This window comes from Neolamprologus multifasciatus, chromosome 16 (assembly GCF_963576455.1).
Source record: "Neolamprologus multifasciatus chromosome 16, fNeoMul1.2, whole genome shotgun sequence".
Lineage (NCBI taxonomy): Eukaryota > Metazoa > Chordata > Actinopteri > Cichliformes > Cichlidae > Neolamprologus > Neolamprologus multifasciatus.
This window is the reverse complement of record NC_140454.1, coordinates 15,385,907-15,408,091: the sequence shown is the minus strand read 5'-3', so window position 1 is coordinate 15,408,091 and position 22,185 is coordinate 15,385,907. Positions and strand designations below refer to the sequence as shown.

General features: G+C 41.2%; 1 protein-coding gene across 3 annotated transcripts in view; it reads left to right on the top strand.

Moving 5' to 3' along the window:
• The window catches only part of sytl5 (synaptotagmin-like 5), a 44,144-nt gene that overhangs the window by 4,836 nt on the left and 17,123 nt on the right, over window positions 1-22,185 (top strand). The gene's annotated exons all lie outside the window — the stretch shown is intronic.

Below are 22,185 nucleotides of genomic sequence, written 5' to 3'. Positions count from 1 at the left end.
AAACGCATGCTGCTTGCCCGTTTGGTATGCAGCCTATAGCCCCGCGTGGCCTCAGAGATGCACCACATCCCTGTTCAATCACAGCAGCAGCAAGGCAATCAGTAGGCAACCTGTCCAAACAACAACCCCGCGGATGTGGGAGGGGAGGGGAAAAGCATCTCGACAGCAGAAATGTAATTTGGAGGCAGTGCTGAGAGAAAGGGCTCAGTTGAGTGATAGATTGCTGGTCAGGGAGTGATGCTTCACTGTCGCCCTCCATGAATGTGTGGACACATGCCTCTGTGGGCGCTGCAGTGGGATGATGGGACACTTGAACCTAAACACAGTATACAAACACTGAAAATGCCCCTTTTTAATTTAAAGTTGTATCCTTATCTTAGTGTTTCACAGCACTCAGCATGCTGACCGGGATGTGCCAGTGAAAAAAATCAACCCTGCACGGTGTACATGTAACACAGGCATTAATTAAATTCATTGTTGACATTTCGTGCACATTGTTTAATCATAACTATTTTAACCAGCTGCAGTGACGTGAATGGATGTGAGGAATTAATGGAAATGTGCAATAAACCTTGGCTGTGAAATGACTGCAGAGTTATGAATGATGAATGGAAAACTACTGATTAAAAAGCACTATATGTTTGAAAACCAACAAATGGGGTATTACAGAGTTGAATGACTATTATTTATCATTTAATTATTTGGCATTTTGCTTCTAAAATGTGTTCTAGTTAAATGGAAATCAACTGGATTTCCATTAGATTAGCTTTAGAGTTAAACCTTGATATTTGGATGCTAGGAGTCGACTTAATCTTCCTAAAATCGATGTGACATGCTGTTAAAATCTATTAGTAAAGTAACTTTTTGACAATGGAGCCAATAATCAAAAGAATTGGGACTCCTAATAAAGGCTAGCTGCTAAGCTCTAAGCGAATAGACTTTTGTTTCCAGTAAGCGCAGGTTTGGAAAACATAAAGCTGAATCTGAAGTCAATGTTTACCTGCTGCTGAAGAAAAAGGCGAGGTTTTATATTTCATCTGGTCAACAAGGACTTTTATCAGAATGAGACAGGAGGTCACTGCCTTTATGTCGTCATAACAGACGGAGACTCACAGGTGTAGGATTATAACATAGTCCTCGTTGCTGTGTACATTTGAATCATGTAATCCTGAACATTAATCAGAAGTTTCGGTTAAATTTTCCACCGACCTCACCCATATTTGTCGACAAGGGCAAAGTCCGTATTGGTTCTGTTAGTTCTGAGAAATGCGTTGATTCGGAAAAAATGTGTTAGTTCAGAGAAATGCAGTTGTGTTTTTGTTTTGTGTCTTTAGTAGTCCTCTTCTTACATTAAGGTCAGATCATGATGGAGTTTTTAATTCATTTGAGCTCATTAATTAGCTGTTTTAGTTCCTCCAATGACGTTACAGTTCATTGACACACATTTTGATATGTCGCAACACATCCAGTGCAGCGTGATTTCGAAAGTTGCATAAGTTAGAGATTATTGAAGATTTATAAATATTTGACTAATAATTTGTAGACTTCAGAGATCATTTGCTAACACATAGTTAACCTTGGCTCACTTTCAAATCCATGCAGCTGGAGATTTGCGTGGGTGTGAATGTTGGTTTGTCTACTGAATTAAATACAGAAATAGTTCTTCATAGACCATCCTGATATAATACTGGAAATGTGTTGGTGAGCAGGCTTTGAAAGGCTTCTAGTTGTTCTTCAAGCTGCCTGCTAATTACATTAGCCTGCTTATGAGCAGAACCTAGCTCACATTAGGTTAGTATGCTGGGCCCTGGTCACACATGCCTAGAGACTGGTTGGCAACCACCTGGCAACCACTTGTTGCTAGGATAAAAACAGTATTTCTTCCTGACTGATGTCAGTCGCTGTTAAATTGACTGCTAAAGCCCTAATTGTGTAGGCTCTAGAGACCAGTTTGTGACCCACTACTAACCATGGGACACTAGAAAAAAGTTGCATTTCCCAATCTGTAGTTGGCAAGTGTTTGCTGGAGGTTGCTGGCAGTTAGGCGAAATTTTCACAAAGAGGTAAATGGCGGTACACCAAAAATCTACTTGTGATTGCTTTGGTTGCTGGCAGATTGCCGTCATCACCTGTAGTTTGTATAGAAAATGCCAACTACTTGCCAACCAATCGCTAAGTGCTAGTGCAATGCGAACCTGAAATGACAGTTTGCAGTTAAAGTAAAAGTTGCATGTTTGGAAATGCGTTCATTTTAAGTGAAAGCACAGCTCGAGTCTTTGTTTCCAGTTTACGTATCAAGTTTTGTTACTGCTTGGTCTTTACAGCTGTTTGCAGACAAATTGCCATCTTCCATGCAAATTACAGGCGACCGAGGGAATCTGTTAGTGACCACAGCAATCACAAAGACATTTTTTTCTCTCTTTGTGCCCTGTTTCACCTAGCAACAGACAGTAACCTCTAGGGACCGCTTTCCAAAAAGTCGAGGACTACACTTTTTCCCACGTAACTGAGGCTTTAGACCTCGAGAACTTTGAGTGACTATAAATCTATAATCTATGAGAAGTCTTCTAATAGAAGATCCCCAGTCCAAAACAAGGAGGAAAAGGAAACACTTTGGGGTTGCATCACAACGTTTAGCTGCTGTTAAAAATCTGCCAAATCAAAGTTCCCAGCCTTGTGTCTTGAATTTTTGTACTAATTTGAAGTCTCCCATTCCTTCTGGCAGCTTTAGTCTCACTTTATAAGAGTGCAAAGTGATGTTTCACAACATGACACCCTTTTGTAAAAATGACTAATCCACAAATTAAGCACAATTAAAGCAATGTAAGGCATGAACAAACCTGTTAGAAAGCGTTACCAAAGAAGCAGCTAATTGCGAGTTGGAGGAGCATCTTTGAACTTCAAAACAAAACCTTTTTCCAGCCTATGTGAGAAATCAGTAATTGTCTGTGGTTGCTCTGAAATGCAGAGCAGGATGCCCTTTCTGTCAAACCGTCCTGTGCTCTAAATATTGGTTGTTGCATGCTAATTATTTTGCAGAAGCAGTTGTTTTGGCTCCTAGCCTGGATTTTCCACAAGCATGTGGGGTGCCAGGAGCTGGCATATAGAACAGAAAATGTTTTGTTCCATTTCAGATGAATGTATGTCATGGCCATTAACAACATAATCCTTAGGAAAATTATAAATGCATGCTCTGACACGTTATGGGGATAAATAACATCCAGAAGTGCTTTAAATCCGGAGGATTCAGGTCCCACCTGTCTGTCTAAACAGCAGTTTGTCTTTGCTGGAAGATCTTTATTCATCGATCTGCTGTGGAGGCTCTGCCAGCCCAGACGCTTAACACTGAATTTCATTGTGCATCTGTCTAGATTTTCCAGCTATGCTAATGTACCAGCATACAGCGCAATAAAGCCGAAATGATGCAGGGCTTATCATACAAATTTTCATAATCCATTAGCATCTGCCCAGCCTTAAATTACACATGCTGTTCAGTTGTTACGCTGTGATTAATACTAATGCTGCTATGAACATGTACGCATGCATGCATGCAGAGGATCTCCCTTCTGTCCATTAGCTTGTAGTGTCTTGAAAAGATGAAGGAAAGTACAATTTGGATGGACCGGAGTGTTATGAAAAATTCAACCATGTTAGTGAAGGGAGCTGGTTTAACCCAAACATTTCTCTCACTCCTCTCCTCTCGAAGAAGAAGCAGCAGTGGCAGCAGAAACTGGGTTAATGAGATCCCGCCTCAATCTAAAAGCTCTTGTCTCTTGTTCTTTAAGTGTTCGCGCACTGGCAGCATGCAAACATATTACATATCTGACTATGTAAAGTTTTCTCGAAACATAAAGACAACATTTTTAAATCTTAGTTTAATCTGTTCTTTAAAATCTGCCTCCCCTCATCAGAGGATATGATGGCAAAGAGTAAAAGTAAAGATTTCAGACTCTCTGCAGTGAAAATCTTTGTTTATCCAACAAACAGACTTCCTGCACTTGAACCGTCTCACAGTTTCTAAACAGTGCCAGATTTGAGGAACAGGCGGCAGACTGTGGCTTCAGTTCTGGACAATTTTACTGCTGCTTTTCAGTCCTGCCAGAATAAACTGGCAGCTTTCACACTGCAGACATGAGAGCAGCTGATCATACTGAAGACTGAAGGACCAAATGGCATCTCTGTCACTGGCCACGCAGAATCTAAGGAAACAAACGTAATAATACAGGTTAAATCATTATTTTGATTTACATCAGAGGCCTGTCTTATTTCAGCAGGTGTTTTACACGTCTGCTGGTGTAGTTGTGAGTACTTTTTTAAATTGGGTGCTTTTTGTTTTGTAAAATCTTCTCCTCCCATTCATAGAACCATTTTCTAAATTAAGTCTTGTAAGTGGGTATACATTTTGACATCATGCACTTTTATAAAGCAAGAGAAGTACAAACAGATCCATTTGCATATGTAATTCAGTGTTGTAGGCTTTGCAGTGTTTGCAGCTGTTGGTTCTTGGTTTTACCCTTAAAAAAAAAATCACGTCTTGTTGATTTCAGTCACTCTGAGGTCATTCTAGGGGTAAGCTGAATTCTTTTTGTCAATGTGATGCTGCAGATTGATTCTGACCTGGCAGTAACAATTTCAATTACAATGTGAGAGTCTTGTCAGAGTTTCATTCTGAGTCTGTGCTGCTCATAAAATGTCTTCCATTGTTCATATGGGCTGTCTTCTGTAATATGACTGCTAGCTACATTGTCTTGACATGGTGTATTATTGCTTACGGTGCATTGTGTGCAGCCCACACACTATAAACCAACCCTTTTCCCTCTCGTCTTGTTGTTTACCTTCAAATGTCTTAACTGTTCAGTACACCGTTCACTGTAAACATGACAGCTCTTTTTGTATCCTCTTGTATAAGACAAGACCTCAAAAATACACCCATATCAGCTTCAGTGTAGATTACCAAACAAAACTGCAGTTACTCCAACAATTACAAAGCACTCCATCTTCGTTCCTGCATGAATCAGATGGAGGAAGTGAGTCATCAAGCTGAACGAGGATTCCTATAGGGTTTGGTTGGCCTGTGGGACTCCAGATGCAGTGAGGCGCTGGCAAAACAGCTGAAGCAAAAACCTAACTGTGTGAGGCCAGTGTCAGCCTAAAAGCAAATCTGGCAAACCATAAGGTGACTTGGGAGGGGAACATGATACAGTGTACAGTGGAATACTTTCAGGATTCCCAGGAAAAGGGGATGGCTTGCACATCACTGGGGAAAATCTCACTGAGGTAGTTAAACCTCTCCTCATAGCAGGCCCCCTGAAGTTCTGGATGCTGTGGTCTGTCTGCATCGAGGTCTGAGGTGGTGGTGCCTATTTTTAACAAGTGGTGCTGGAGGTATAGTGCAATTACAGAGGGGGCCATACTCCTCAGCCTCCCTGGAAAGGAAGGCCAGGGTATTGGGTAGGCGAGTCTGTCCATTAGTCAAACCTTGGATCAGGAGGAACAATATGGTTTCTTGTCCTGATTGCAGAACGCTGGAGGAGATCTTAGTTTTAGGCAACAGTAAACACAATGCTGAGGAGAAGAAAGGTCCTTTGTTTTCGTTTGATTTGTATTTCTCTCACAAACCGCTGTGTTTTAAGGTATTCTGTACTCCAATCAAGGCTTTTGGGGTCAGAACACTTGGTGTGCATTAAAGGTAAAAACCTGGTGTACGTATCTTTCCCTTTGAAGTCCAGATGGGCTTTTCCCCTCCTGGAAGTCTTTTATTTTACCAGCAACACCTAACAGCACAGCACAATAATCATGACCAATTTTCTGGCTCTGTCTCTTCTGCAGTTTCTCTGCTGGTTTGTTTTGGAGGATAAACAGCCTTTTCCTGAGCTCACGCTGCCCTTTTCCTCTTAATTAGCAGGTGAAATGACACAAGCAACCTTTCAGCACAAGGACAAGCAGCCTTCAGATAAGAGTGATGCCTGAGAGTTCAGTGAAGGTGAAGAGAAGAAAAAATGGAAGGAGGAGTGCAGGGAGATTAAGAGAGCACAGCTAACAGGGGTTGAGAGAGGGGGTGGGATAAGACTTTTTTTTTTCTTTTTTTAGAGGAACTGTCTATGCTGGTTTGTTTTTCCTATTTTCTGCTCCATTGAGCCTGGCAGGGAACTGTGGAGGCCTGCAGGCTTGATAGGTCATTACAGAGGACGGCTCTGCTGCGAGTGTAATGTTACAGCGGCTGTGACATGTGTGCTTCATGGCTGTAAGGGCAGCACTTTAAATGTTGGTCAAGGCTTGGTAGCAAATGTGTTAAACATCGGTGGCTTGTATCTTAACTGTGAAAGACGGCCATGGAGGAAATCTTTTTTCTCTTTTCAGTAACTCAAGAAAGGATTTTTTTTTTCAAATATTATTCACAAAAAAATCAGGAATATCAAAAATCTAAATTTCAAACTCATGTTTTTCTTTTATTATCTGTATATTTTATGCATTCTAGGTAGCGTTTTAGCAATTTAGCTGGTGTCTACTAACATAATGTAATATATAAACTATACACATTTCTGACATGCTCTCACTCAAAGCTTAAGCTGTTAAATGAAGGATGGAAGAACATCATAACAAAAAGTAAGCTTACCACTTCTTTAAAAAAAAAAGAAGTAATATGACTTGTCCTGCTGGTATTTGAACCACAAAATGGACTTCTCGTTTTTGTCTGTTTGAACAAAATACTGCCACAATGTCAATTTCCTTCTTACGTGTCATTGAGTTTGGAGCTGACTCAGAGTAAACATTCACTAAGCTAACAGTCACTTTAAGTTTGAGTGAACTCTGGTTTCTCAGCAGTAGTTTGTTCCTCCTGCTGCCAAAGATAATGGCTGAGTCCTGAAAGACAATTGATGTTGGGTTAGCTCTTCTTACCCAAGTAACTCTGACAGCAGTTGGACCAAAGAGAAATTGGTCAGACATTAGAGCAGGTAACCGTTCATCTCCAGCCCTAGTATAAAGCGGCAGAAGATGGAAAACCTCATATAAACTCTATAAACACTAGACAACTTTATTAGCTATACCTTGCTAGTACTCAGTCGGACCCCATTTTGCCTTCAGAGCTGTCCTAAGTCTTTGTGATACAGATTCAACACGGTCCTGGAAACACTTCTCAGAGACTTTGGTCTATAGGGACATCATAGTGTCACACACTGGCTGCAGATTTGTCTGCTGTACATCCATTACTTGATGTCATGTCAAAGATGCTTTACTGAATTTAGATCTGGTACTAAATGGAGGCTATTTGAGTAAAATGAACTCATTTTTATGTCCAAGAAACCAATTTTAGATGATCTGAGCTTTGTGACATGGTGCGTTATCCTGCTGGAAGCAGTCATCAGAAAATGGGTACGCTGTGGTCATAAAAGAAACAATCGCACACATCATTACATCACCACCAGCTTGAACCATCGATACAAGGCAGGATTGAACTATGCTTTTTTTGTTGTTGTTTTTGAAAACATCTTACCCTATCTGCTCCTTCTCACTCTACCAGCACTTATCACTACAATCTACTTCAAGGTTCAGAAATGATCTTCTTCATCTATGTTGTAATGCGTGGTTATTCGAGTTACTGTCAGCTTGAAGTCATCTGGCGAATCTCCTCTTATCCTTGGCATCAACAAGGCATTTTCTCCTCGAGAACTACAGCTCACTAGGTATTTTCTACTTTTCAAACCATTCACTGTAAACTTTAGAGACGCTTGTGTGGAAAATCCCAACAGATCAGCAGTTTATGACATAGATCAGCTCATCTGTCACCAATAAAGTCAATTAAATCAACTTTCTTCCCCATTCTTATGCTCAGTTTGAACTTCAGGGGGTTACTTTTACCATACAATGATACATACATTGAGTTACTGCCATGTGATTGGCTGATTAGATATTTGTGCACCTAACAAACTGGCTATTGAGTGTTTGTACCCGCTTTAAACATCCTCCTCTCCCACAAATCCAAAATAATATTTGGGAGGTTGCAGGTATCAGGTTCTTTGAAGTGAACTACTTTTTACAATATAGTTTTGATGAGGTCTTAATCAGCAAGCGTTTATAATTGTTCCAAACTGTGCAAACGTGGAGGGGAGAGGGGTTGTTCCCCATTTATAGTAAAAATGTTACAAATTTTGGGACGTGAGTATAAGAGAGATTTATCCAACTGCTATTACAAACAAAATATCCTGAGCAAAAACCTCCTGAGTGTCTATAGCTCAGGAGGGTAGAGCAGGTTGTGTACTAATTGGAAGGTCAATGGTTTGATCCATCCCCCCCCCCCCCCCCCCCCGACCTTACACACATAACACAGACATTACATGGGGGTTACAAGTCGGAGATCGGCAGTTACGGAAAAAACACTGAAATGTACACACAATGGGAAGGTACAAGAGGAAAAAAAGAGACCCCTACTCATGCTGTGCTTCCATGGTAGGACAGCATGAGAACAGGAAACAAAAAAACTCCTCTGCACAAAAAAAGCACATGAATGTTCACAGCACAACATTATGAAGACATAACAAGCCACAGGGTTGGGTAGGGGATGAGGAGTAATCCCAGGCAACACAGCAGACATCCTGCCACTGCGCCGACTCGCCAGCGCGGGCACAGACCCGCCTCGTGTTCCCAGGAGGTAACAAGCATCGAAGACGTTGGAAAGGGAAGGGGAGATGAGTGAGTGCTTATCAGTGTAAGTGTGTGTGTGTGCGTGTCCATAGTTCAGCTGAGACAGTGTCCTTCGCCCTATCAGGCTAAGTAAACAGTCCTCCAGCCAATCCAGGTGGCCTTGCATGGGATGGGGAGAATAGTCATCACACAGTCGTTATCAGGGAGTGTTTGTCCGGCTTCAGCCTTGGGCCTGTGCAGCTGGCGCCGTGGTGGTGTCTGCATTTTGATCCCGAATTTGTTGATTTATTGAGAATTTTCAAAGCTGATCTTTTAACACTCTGATACTGGTCTCTCGACCTCCCGTTGGAGAGCCGCGAGCCTCCCCATGATGGTATCAAACTTCTGATCCGTGGTGTTATCATTCTTTTGATTCTGAGACCTCACAACTGCAGTGATCCGTTCTGTGATGTGATCCAACTTTCGCTCAAGGTTGTCATTTTGAGCAGGGCCCTCTCTGATGTATCCCACCAAACGCTCAATGGTGTTGTTTTGAGCCTTCACAGCAGCTGTAAGCGTCTCCAAGGTGTTAACCATGCTGCGTTCGTTGTGAGAGGTCGCGACTCGTCCCGTCGCTTCAATTCCAGCGGACAGCTTTGGGGGGGGTTTGAACAGCCGGTTCCGCTCTCTTATTTCTCCGATAAGTCAGGGCCATGCCAGCTCTGATCAGCAAGAACCCCGTTATCATGGTTCCGAATAGGTAAATATCTTCAGCGTCCTCGATCGACAGTCCCGCCAGGCACATGATCCTCCATTTCTGCCACCCGTCCATCGTGTAACCGGCAGGGAAAGTCCCTCCGGGGCACTCGGGCTCTCCCGAGCCCAGACTTCTCGTTGAGAAGAGGGTGTCAATAGCATTCAGAGACCAGTTGATCAAATCCATAATTCTCTTTTAGGTTTTAGAGAACGACAGTGAGAGACTGTTCCAGGGAAAAAGTAATGCACAATATTAGCTTAAAGCTAAGAAGAAAGTGCTTGTATGAATGTAGATGAATGAGGCATCTAGTAAAAGACTCTCTGTGTGCTCAAATTGAGTAGAAAACTGCTATATAAGCACCAGTCCATTTACCATTTACAGATGTTCTTACTGGGACACTAAGGGTGGATTAATTAACCACTGTCTTATTGGCAGGTTCTTGACATATTGCTCACACTGTGTGGTAACAAGTTACCAAGGCCTTTAACAGCTTACTGAGATACAGTGTCAAGTGCAGTGATTTTTTTTCCCTCCAACATTTATCACTGGAAAAGCGCTGGAAAAACGTCTGCAAAGCCAACATTAGTGGAAACAGACTGCTGCAAATATGTAACAACAAAACAAACAAATTAAATATTTCGCCTGGTGTGACGGTGGGGTTATCCGTGGGCGGGGGAGCTATCTTGGAATAATGAAGCTTGAACAAATGAGGTTTTCTAAAGCTTTTCCTCAGCAGGCAGCTTTGAATGCTCTCACACAGGGCGAGACGCAGTGATCGGATAGCTCAGCCAGCAGTCATCCTTTCTTTGAAGACATTTGTTAGACTGCACTCAGCAGCCGACAAGAAGTTCAAACAAAACCTGTTTTTTCTCTCAGACACAGGTGGTCACAACTTTTAGGGATGTTGCAGGAATCCTTTAAAGTTACTCCCCCCAGTTCTGTTTTTGGGAAGGTGCTTATAGTATTTGGGGATGGAAAGAGGCTGGAGATGAAAGCAAATGTGAAAAGCACCTCATTTGAAGCAAACTGGCAGCTTGCATCCAACAGTCTTCTGAAACGGCCAGACTGGAACAATTATGATCACACAGCGGTCGACTGGCAGTTTGGAGATGAGACACTAAAACTCCCTCGTTGTTCCACAGAGCTACTTCTGTCACACTTTGTGGTTGTAGATTAGTGTAATGTTTTTTTTAAAAATTCCTTTTTTTTAAACGATCATCATGTGTCACCTCTCTGTGATTGCCGCTTTGACTGTGGTGGTTTGAAGCAGCTTTAAAGCACTTTTGCCTTCAGATACGTGAACAAAGTCACCCCACTCTAATCATCCGTCCAGGAAAGATCACTTATAGACAGCCAATCGAGGAAAGATATTGCAAAGTTTGGCTGCCGTTCTCCTATATATGTCTTTCTGCTGCATGTTGGCATCACCTTCTTCGCAGACAAAAGGCCAAATCAGGCGACGACAGAGTGTTAGTCACTGTTATGCAAAGTGTCAGGCTTGATGGAGGTGGGTTATTCATATCAGCACCTAATGCTGCTTCATTACCTTTAAGCCAACCAAGTAATTAAAGTTTAAATTGGATTCCAGTTGACAAACCGTGGTGAGCCATGTTTCGGGAGAGTTATTGATATGCAGGGAGTTCAGGGAATGAATTGATGAGCGAGGAGTGAAGGAAATTCACGCTGACAGCAGGTTCTCGCTGATTGGCAGTGACACGAACAGTGTGTCTGACAGACCTCCAGGCTGAGAGAAAGGGTCATTAGTGCACTGCAGATATATTATCCACCCTGAGGTGTGTGTGTGTTAGAGTCTAAGCAAGAGACTAAAAAAGAGAAATCTACAAATGTTTTCCAGTCGGACAAACACGTCATATATTGTTGCTGGTGTGATTTTTGTCCTCACCCCAATTCCACCTCACGTCTCTTCCCAGAAACCTCTCCACTCTGCTCCAGCGTGCCACATCTCATCTCGAGCTTTCCGGTGAAGACGCAGCCTGCCTATTGATTTCACCCCACTGTGAACACTGGTTCACATCCGATAGCAGGAAGTAGATTACATGGTGGGGAGATGCACGGCTGAGATAGCAGGATAAATCTTATTTCCGCCCTCAGATAAGGTGGTTGAGCTGGAAACCATTCTGAACATGCTTATGGATTGTTGTCTGTATCTGCACAGCAGAAAGCAATAAAGTAAGAGTCTGTGCACTAACTGCTTTATAAAGAGCTTCTCAGTCTGAAGACTCTCCACTGGTAAATTATGTTGTCCTGAGCCTGGCTTTTATGTGCAGTCGTCTATCTCAAGAGGTTTGTGCGTCATCTCATTCTGACGCTTAGAGAAGCAATTGAATTTTATGTCTGAGTGTAGATTTGTCATCATTGTGAGATTGGTTGTAAAAGTATGTGGTTTAAAAAAAAAACTGTCTGACTCACAGGTGCAAAAGATTGGAAGCAAACGGTGTACAGGAAGCAGGCTGAGGCAGAATCCAAAGCACACGCAAGATTAAAGAAACACAAGAGCTGAGGCACAGAGTCGGTCTGATCAGGCTACTAAAACTAGAAGAGCCTTTGTAAAGCATTAAGGAATTATCCAAAAACCTACAGGTTTCTTCCTCAGCACAAAATCAGTTTGATTGTTTTTGTCCTGCAGACACTGTAAAGATTTATCCAGCAAGACAAGTCAAGTCAACATTCTGGAATCAATTTTATTTAATTTTTTTTTAAATAAATAAAAGTATCTGAGCATTTCAAATGGAACCACAGCAAACCCATTTGAGTCATACCTTCAATTTGTAGTTGTACTTAGATGGATGTGTGTGGCAGTGCCGAGAATTGCTTTCCTGTTAAAATGCTCCAGCTCTGGTTGAGCAACACGTTTTGGACATTATCTTCAAGCACTCTCTTTATATGATGCAGTATTTATTGTTAAATCGATGACTGGAAGCAGGCCCGAGGCAGTGAAGTAGCCCCAAACCACATTTTGATCACCGTGCTTCTAGGCTGGTTTGAGGCTCTCCTGAAAAGCTTTCTTTGGTTTGCACGAAACACGTCTGCACTAACTGTGCAAAAACAACTCTGTGTCCACAGCACATTACTCCAATAGAGCTGCTCTTTGTCTTCATGGTCATTGGCCAATAGTCTTTTATGCACTGATGTTTGCTCTAATACCAGATGCTTTTTGTCTGGCACACCTTCCATACAGGATCTGATTTTACACGTGATGACTATTGTTGCATCTTTACCTTAAAAGATAAAACACACCTTGAGGCGTTTGTTTTTAGTAACATCATTTTTGCACCAAATGGCCTGCTCCTATTGGTTGGCAGCTGTTCGAAATTAGATGAGCATCTTGCAGTAAAATATTTTATTTCATGTTATTTGGAGATCTTTTCAAATCCCCTGCTAGGATCATGTTCATTCCCAACCTTTTCTTCTAAAGGCGTCTGAGAATCCTTTTAATTTGATCTGACCCTACGTGACCTTTTTCATAATCACTCAAGACTTTTGTACAGTGCTGTAATTTAATGGATGTGAAGTTGTGATAAATGTGACTAATTACCAAGATGACGTTGAAGTTTAATTTTAAGCATAAGTTGTTTATCGTGCTCATCTGTTAGCACTTTATCAAAAGGATCTTTGATTATCTAAATATGCTCAACAGACGCGTGCCGACTGTAAAGATTTCCACTCTGAAAACAAAAGTGTTTGAATGATGGCAATAAATTGAGAATCTATCAATAATCTGTCGGTTAAATGGGGTGTAATTACATTCTGTATGTGTTTGCTCTTTCAAGCAGGTCTGCTATATTGGTGCAGTCTGCATGGTGACATAAGCAGCGTTTATGAGTCAGAAATGTGTTTTTGCAGTACTGACAATATAACACGAACACGACAAACGCGGGAGCGAGGGGTGGTGATTAAAAATGTGTGCGTAAACAGGTGTACTGTACCTGGGGAAAAGAGGCTCTTGCTATCCAAGGAAAACAGGAATTTGCTCTGTCATATTCTCTGGTGTTTGCAGTGGCAAGGCATAAGCAGCTGTGAAGTGTGTTATTATTGACTTTGGATGGTGAATAATTGATGCTTCCTACACTTAGAGGAAGTCTGCCCTTGTGTGTTTGTGTGTGCTCCACGTAAAGACCCCGTGTTGCTTGTCTGAATCCGGCACAAGGTGGTCTGCGGCTGTGTCAAGCGACCTGCTGTTTAATGGTCATCAGGGATGCTCTCTGTTATTCATCATCACTACCGAGTCCAACTGCATTAATGATTCAGCATCCTGTGAATCGCCACAGGAGGATTCAGAAGCTATACATTAAAACAAAAGAGTTGAGCCACAGTACAATCTGCCAGTTTTTATCCTGAGGAGAAGTTCCCCGACTGACTGACTGTTATAAATGAAGCTGTCTGATACATAAAGCTGGAAATCTTTAAACTTTATTAAGTGATACAGACTCTCAGTTCTTGTAAACACTTCTTTGGGCGATATATATTGCTGTGCCTGGGGACGTTATCTAGAAAAACCTCTGCCTTCCAGGAGATGAAGAATCTGCTGATTAGAGGTGAAGGGATAACTCTTTAAGGAAAAACTGATCTCTCGAGTCAAAGATCTAAGCTGCTTCTTGCTGCAATAACATGTCTAACGCTGGAGTCGAAGCCGGTGAATTTTCAGTTTGAAGAAGTCAGCGTGACCCACATTTTCTACATAAACACACTATATAATGTTCTTGCAACCTCGCTCATCCCACTAGAACTCTCTCACAGAAATGCTTTGTGCAAGGCTTTCAAGGTTTATAATCCAATATGATTTATCAAACTGCAGAAAAACCTTATATCATCTAACGCATATCTGGCATTGATAGCTATAATTAAAAATATACTGCAGTGAACAGTAGCTAATGCTATTTCTGTGGTTCTGACATTAAGGACTCTGCTGCGCTACTGTTTTAGTTTCACACCTTCTCTCTATAGAAGTCAGACTCTATGTGCTGTCTGATGAAAGGACGGCAGTGTTTTATTTTGTTATTTCCTTATTTTATTTGTTTGCTGTTTTAAAGAAAATTCACTGGTTTATTGTTTTTTGAATCCTTAGTGACAACGTCAGCTGTGTTTGTTAATGTTGGGGAGTTTAATCGGCTATGATGGATGGAACATAGCAGTTAAGCTGAAGCATAAAATATTGCAGAGGACTGCTCCTGGTCTTTGGGATGCACTGAACCCTAGTTGTAAGGTTAACTGTCTGTAGCACATGACCATGTAAATAAAATTGGAAAGCTAGCATTTACAGCTGTCTGGCTCAATTTGTGGCAGTGATTGCTTTTATGTACACCCACCTGACATTATATTATATTATTCTAATACCAGGTTGAATCCCCTTTTTTGCTTTCAGAACTGCAGAGTTCGTCATAGCACAGATGCAACGGGTTGCACGAAACATTCCTCAGGGATTTTGGACCATATTGACATGATGGTGTCATAGAGTTGCTGCAGATTAGTCAATTCATATCCATAATATGAATTTAATGTTTCACCAAATCTCAAAGTTGCTCCTTTGGATTGAGATCTACTGACACTGGAATCCATTTGTTTACAGTAAACTCATCGTCATGCTCAAGAAACCAGTTTGAGGTGATTTGAGGTTTGAGACATGGCTATTGTTGCGTTTTCAGTTTCACCCCAGTTCTTTTTAATCCTCAGTTCTTAGTTCTCCAGAGACGACACCGGAACTTAGTAGTTATTTCACAAAACCTTTATCTTCAGTCACTCATGCACCTTCCAGAAGTGGAGATGTACAGGGCCTGGCAATTCCTCTGCAGATCTCAACTTCTTTGTCTGTTACAACCAGTTTTATACAAGCGACCCCCCCCCCTATCGTAAAACCCACACGGTGTGTTGTAAACCTAAAACACTGTGTTTGTGTATGTATGTGCGAGCAAGTGAGTGCCTGCGTGTGCACGTACCTCTGTATGTTGTGTGTATGCGAATGTGAGTGTGTGTGTGTGTGTGTGTGTGTGTGTGTGTGTGTGTGTGTGTGTGTGTGTGTGTGTGTGTGTCTGTATATATGTGACTCCCTGCTGGTCATACAGTCATCTCCTCCCACTCCCAAGTCACACCAAACTAAGATCCCCACTCAGGTATCCCTTGGGGAATCTCCACTGAGCTGTTGGCTTCTTGTTGTCTTACTCTTACAGCTAAGGATGAGGAGGGTGTCCTGCAAACCTACTTCTAAGTTGTGACAGTTATGAGCCTTTATTACATATCCCCCCAACCTCCCCCCCCCCCCCCCCCCCCCCCCCCCCCCCCCCGTGTCAATAAATTCCTCTCCCTCTACACATCCTTTCCTATTCCTCTGATCTACAGCTGCACCCACTGATGTAAGGCAGGATGGATCCATGCTTTCACTTTGTTTTTGCCCAATTCTGATCCTACCATTTGAATGTCACAGCAGAAATCAAGAGTTATCAGACCAATTTTCCAATGCTGGTGAGCCTGTGTGAGTTGCGGCCTCAGATTCCTGTTCTCAGGTGACAGGAGCAGCGCCTGGTGTGGTCTTCTGTTATTGTAGACCATCTGTTTCAGGTTTCAACATGTTGTGCTCAGACCAGCCTGTCTGGCACTAACAACCACATCATGGTCAAAGGTTCTTTTTCTTCATTCTGATGCTCAGTTTTAACTTCAGCAGGTTGTCTTGATCATGCCTACAGGCTAAAATTCATTGAGCTGCCTTCATGTTATTGGTTAATTAGATTAGCCAGCAAACCAGCAGGGGTTTTCTTCTTGAACTCATGGGAGACTGGGCCATTTTTGCCCAGTCTCTTTCTTATTGTTGAATCATAAACTCTAACCTTAACTGAAACATGTAAGTGTTTTTTTTAATGTTGTTCTGGGTTCATTTTTTTGACTTCCTGGGTGAGTCGCCCATGTGCTCTTAAAGTAATTTCTTTAGGCCGGCAGCTCCTGTGAAGCGTTACCACTTTTCCAAATTTTCTCCATTTGTGGAAAATGGCTTTCATTGTGGTTCAGTTTAGTCTCAAAGCCTTAGAAATGGCTTGTAACCCTTTCCGGACTGGCTTTTTTTCTCAGGTGTTTCTGGTTTTTTTAATTTTTTTTTATGAGTGAAGTAAAAAGTGTTTGTTTAAGAAGATCATTACGGTAATTAAATGTAGAAAATAATGGGCATCTCTAACCTGACTGCAAGATTATTGGATATGACTAATGTTTGGCTTATTTCTGCAACATCAGTTTGCTTATAATTTCATGATTTTGCGTATAGATTTATTCTGTTGTTTATAAACTATGTATTTTTTCCCATCATTTCCTGAGTGTGGAGCAGAGTTGAATGCCTCCCTCACTAACTGCTTTATGAGTAAGCACTAATGTGGGTGTACCCAGTGAAATATTGTATTGTTTGCAACATGCAGTAATGCTCAAATAACAAAATAATAGTCATGAAGTCTTCCAGTTAAACCAGTCACGGTGCGTGTATAGAGTTTCATTTAACAGCATATTGGATCTCGAGATAGTCCGGACATCACTACTTGAGTTTAGTTCAGTTTTTATTTCTTTTTTCTGCAAATCTTAAAGTGCTAAACAACTGGGGAGAACAGATGTTTATTTTAATCAGAGCAGCAAAACAATGTGAGCAGAGGGTACAGCAATCATTACAAACAAAACATGAAAGACACGAGGGAGATGGTGACTCTGATATTTCATATTTCTTCCCCGTCTTCTCTCTAGACCCAAGATGACTGGATCTCAGTGTGGGGGGAGGGAAAAAAGTTCAGAGGCATTTAGAATCATTTATTTAAAAGCCATGCAGCAGCATGTGTGACACTGAATCAAGTTGAGCTACAGTGTCTGTACTCCTCACAGTGAAGAAACAGTGCAGCAATGCAGCTCATTGATGTGTTTTTAATTGTCTTTAGGCTCTGTTACATATGAATGTATTAAAGGACTCTGGATAAAAGCGTAGCACGGGTACCGAGGATCACTCAGTGTTGGTTTTGGTCTTTAGAGGGGAATCTGTGACAGTAAGGAAAATATAACACATCAACAATATCAACAAGCCCATCGTTCAGAGGCTGACAGACATGCTGTGTCTGACTCATCTTATCCTGTTTCTTTCTGAGAGAAAAGAGCTGAAATTAAAATACCGACGCTTTTCTACCAGCATCCTGTGGCCTTGGACTTCGAATTATTCCATCCGGCCACTGAATGCTCAGTTCATGTTTGTTGCATGTTCATTTCTCACTCATATCTATTTTGCTCTTCTGCCAAGTGGAGCCCACCTGCGGCCTTTAATTGGCAGATTGATTCTGCTATTTGTAATCTCGACCACCTGCAGAAAAGACCAGACTGACAGCTGGTGAAATGCCACAGAGTTGCAAAACACAAGGAAGACCGCAGTGTGGCTTTGTGGCCAGATGTCCTTGATAGAGCACAGAGTCAGTGACAAACAATCCATTACATGCTTGAATTGTGACCAGTGCAAAATATGAAAACCACCGCTGTGCAGCGAGTGAACGAAACAGTGAGTCACCGTACTTTCCTCGAAGCAACGTTTATTAGCGCAGAGCTGAGCAGCCAGTGTGTTTCTTCCACTCAGATCCCAGAGTTTCACTGCCTCCTCACTCGTGTTTACTCAGGGCAGAGCGGTAGCAGGAATGTGTGTTGTGTGTACTCAGGGAGGGCTGCATCAGGATACCAGCCCTACAGTCACAAGCAGACACACAGTGCAGTGCCCGTCACTATAATGTGACAGGAGCTTAAATAAATATTAGTTTTGCTTTATTTATTTTGTTGACCAACTATTGTTCGTGAATGAACTGTACGTCAGAAGGGTCATGTGACATAGGCTGTGTTGTTCTGCCCTGTATTTTTTTTTTATCTGATGCACAAAACTAAACCCAAACACGACCACAATCATAACAGAAATTTTCAGTATTTGCAAAATTATTGTGTTGATAAAAACAAGCAAGATCCCTTGGCAACAATGATGATTATGACCTTTATGAGTTTGTTTTTTTCTTTTTTCATTTTTTAATGGCACGTAATAATCACCTTGTAACTGCATCTTATTTTCTATTCTTGCTTCTATCCATGCAGAAGTGGAAATCCTTGTAATTTTCATCAGATCAGTCGGTTAGAGGATCACATGAAGTGTGAATTAGCTGATGCAGAGATAAAACATCTTCTGCTATTTTCCAGATTTTCCACTTTCATGAGAGGTTTTTGGACAAAGTTGGTGTTTTTTCCATTGATTAAGCACTGCTTCCAGCCAAGAGTGATACCATAAATCCCCTATAGCTGCAGAAAAGGCTAACATTGTTATCTTTTTACAAAAAAACAGCTGAACATGAGAGGTTTTTGGACCAATTTTGTGTTCTCCATTCTTTAAGCACTGGTTTGAGCACCGTTTAAGCACCGGTACCGGTTTGGTACTGGTATCGGATAAAACCTAAACGATACCCATCCCTAATCACAAGGTCAATATTTGGCCATGTCTCTGCTTTAGGACCAGATACAATGAAAGACCCATGTTATTCCTGCCATCTTCAGATGTACTACATTAGCATGCTAACATCCCCAAATTAAACAATAAGCATGCTAATGCTTCCTCTTCCTTGGCTTTAAGCACAAGCTCGAAGTATGGCTGCAGAGGCTCAACCCAATCCAGGATTTCTCGGACAGATACCTATTTTTGGCGAGTAAAAGATCTCATATGGAAGCTTGTTTCCACCACTGAAAAACGAAAAACTGGGGGTTTATCTCAAAATTGTAAAATCAGTAACTTAAAATATGTCAGAATTTTAAAGTATTCTCCCAATTTATAATTATTTACTGCGATTTTTACATTAGTAAGTTGAAATTTTGAGGTAATAACCTGAAATTTTGACTTATGGATAGTAAAGCTTTTTACTATTTACCATTTTTATTTAATTATTTATTTTTCCAGTGATAGAAACAAGCTTCCATACATTCTTGATATATCTGAGCCAACTTTGACTTTTCATCACTAGCTGCTTAGCTGCATTTGCTCCAGACAGCAGAGTTGTAGCATAGACACTATGTGTCAAGCTGTCCTAAACATATTTTTCTTCCTTATATTCTCTATAAAACTGCTGCTCTAATGTCTGCACTGATATTGTTATCAGTATCACTGACAGGTTCTTATCATCGTAAAATATTTGCCAGCCCATATATGAGCAGTTTTTCTTGTTCCAAGAGAAATCACATATTAAGTTAATAGCTGATAAAAGGCATATCTGAATTCAACTGCTTGAATCATTTAAATTCTAAGGTATCTTTTATTATTCTCTTCATCAAATCCCCACCTGACATCTAAAAGGTGAAGCAGTATCTCTTCATAGGTTACAATGCAGCTGGAGTTCGGCTTAAAATGCCATAATTGCTGATGTCAAGATGTGCCTTTGGCTGCAAATGAAGCCGTGATGAAGTCTGCCGGTTCATTAGTGCTAATTCATGTAAAGTGAAAGGAAGAGGGAAGAGAAGAAAGGACGAGGATGAAAGAGACAGTAATGAGTAAGGACTGAAGGAGACTGGTGTGGGCCTGGGCAGATCTCTCCAAGCCGTCAAATTTGGTTTCCCAACTTAATTCACGCAAGCACAGGCAGAATTTTGTCCTCATTCCACCCCATATACATTAGTATGTCATCTTTGTGGTTGCTTTTATTGTGCACAATATTCTTAGCTGTTTATTTGATCAGGCACTGCAGCGAGACAGAGAATATTCTCTGTGTGTTCAGATACTTTCAGACACATCAGAAGAAATCAAAGCCACTCAGGGTTTCCTTAGCACAGGAAGGGTTGGCATTTTCACTCATTTACACTTTTCCTTGTGGACCTTTTATCATAATCAGGACTGCTTTAGCTCAGATGGCGCAGCTATTAGTTGTAGGGTTAGTGGTTTGTTTCCTAGCTCCTCATCATCATCTTCCTGTCTGTCTGTAAGTTTTCAGCTTTTTTTTCCGGTTGTTTTTCTGATTAAAAATTCACAAACTTCAAAGCACAGATCAAAACAACATACGAGGGAGACTAGATAAAAGAGCTAAATTATATAAAAGTGTTGGAGCAAGACGTTACTAAACTCCAACCTGCTGCTCTTTGAGGCTACACCAACAAACACAAATGTTTTAAACTAAATAATAGTATCAGCGTGTGCAAATGCAAACCACGAAAGAGATGATGCTTGGTCATTTCAGCTTTTTGATTTGGTCTGGTTTTGGTAGGATGTTACCATGCTAATATTTACTGATGGGACTGTAGCACAGAGGGCTAATCATGTGAGAGGCACAAACTAATAGGTAGGGTAATCACGGGCAGCAGGAGAGGAGAGGGCAGGTTGATCACACCGACTGAAATTGTTTCATATTCCTTTAGCTTTGTAGCATCAACCTTCTTTTATTTATATTTTTAAATTTGTTGTTGTACTTTTTGAGTGCCTTAGGTTTTTTTTATTTATTAATATAGTGGCTCTGCTAGAACTTTTATTGTAGGTTTAACAGCTGCGGAGATGAATAACCGTTAGCTACTGCAGAAGAATGCAGTGAAGTGTATTGATTTTAAATACAGTAGACTGCAAATGATCGGTCCTGCCTTTTAGCAAGTTTATAACACTACAGAGTTGGTTTGCAGACAGACTGTTTTGGTTAATGTTTGGCTTTCAGTATTGGGTATTTCAGTCTTTTGTAAAACTGATTATAGTTTAGCAATTCTGACAGTGCTCCATCACTGGGTAGTTAGCTTCCAGCCTTTAGGATGGTTTTGTTTCTTCTTCTTTTTTCTTAATGCCTTAACAAAGGGTGGTTTTGTGGCTGATGACCCACACTGACTATGTCTTGATTCACCTGTGATACAAAAAAGTGCTTATTACTGCCGGTATTTGGACAAAAGCAAGCTGCCTTGTGACGGTGCTAGAGGTTAAAATAAAGTTGTGCTAATTAAAGCAATATATTCAATAACTGTTGAAACATGTCAGTAAAAAACATAAATGTGGAAGTTTATGTTTAAAATATTTAACAGTACCAACATTACAATTTATGTATGGACAAGAAAGGCACCCATCTGCACATGGACTGCACAAGGGTCCAGATCTGTTGTTGAGAAATCTCTCTCCAGTCCTGAGTGAGTGCATTGATAATTGATGAACATGTCCTAGGTATGTTGAGTAGGACACATATCGGGACTAAATGGTGGCTGACAAAGTGTCTGGATATGCTCCTGATCCAGAGAGGCCTGCACTGCTCTGACAACAGGGAGGACAGCTATTGTTCTGGTGAAACAGCCGCAGGGTGGGTGCTGCTGCAAGAATAGCACAAGTACAGGTTGGAGCGCCTGATCTCAGCACCTCTGTGCAGTCAGATTTCCACCAAGAATAATCACATCATACATGGTGCTCTCGTGGACATGCAAGGCTGCAGCAGCAGCTCAGAAACATCACCATGTGAGCTACTTTGTGTTCAGTAGACAAATTTATCAAAGGCACTGTTGACTCAAACCAATCAACCTTATCAGAAAACTACTCACAGATTATATTTTTGTTTCTGTAAGATTAGATTAAATGATATCCTGAGAAATTACTTTACAGTACAACAAAGATTTGGAAGCTCATTTCACAAAATAACACTTATAACACCTGTATGTACTATAGTGTATATAATCCTGTATGTATGATTGTTCCCATCTGCGTTATAGATATCTGCATTTCTTAGCAGACTGAGCAATACTGCCATCTCTGTGGCTGTGTCAGGTTATATAAAAGCCATTACCATGAAGCTAGGTGGTTTGGTTTG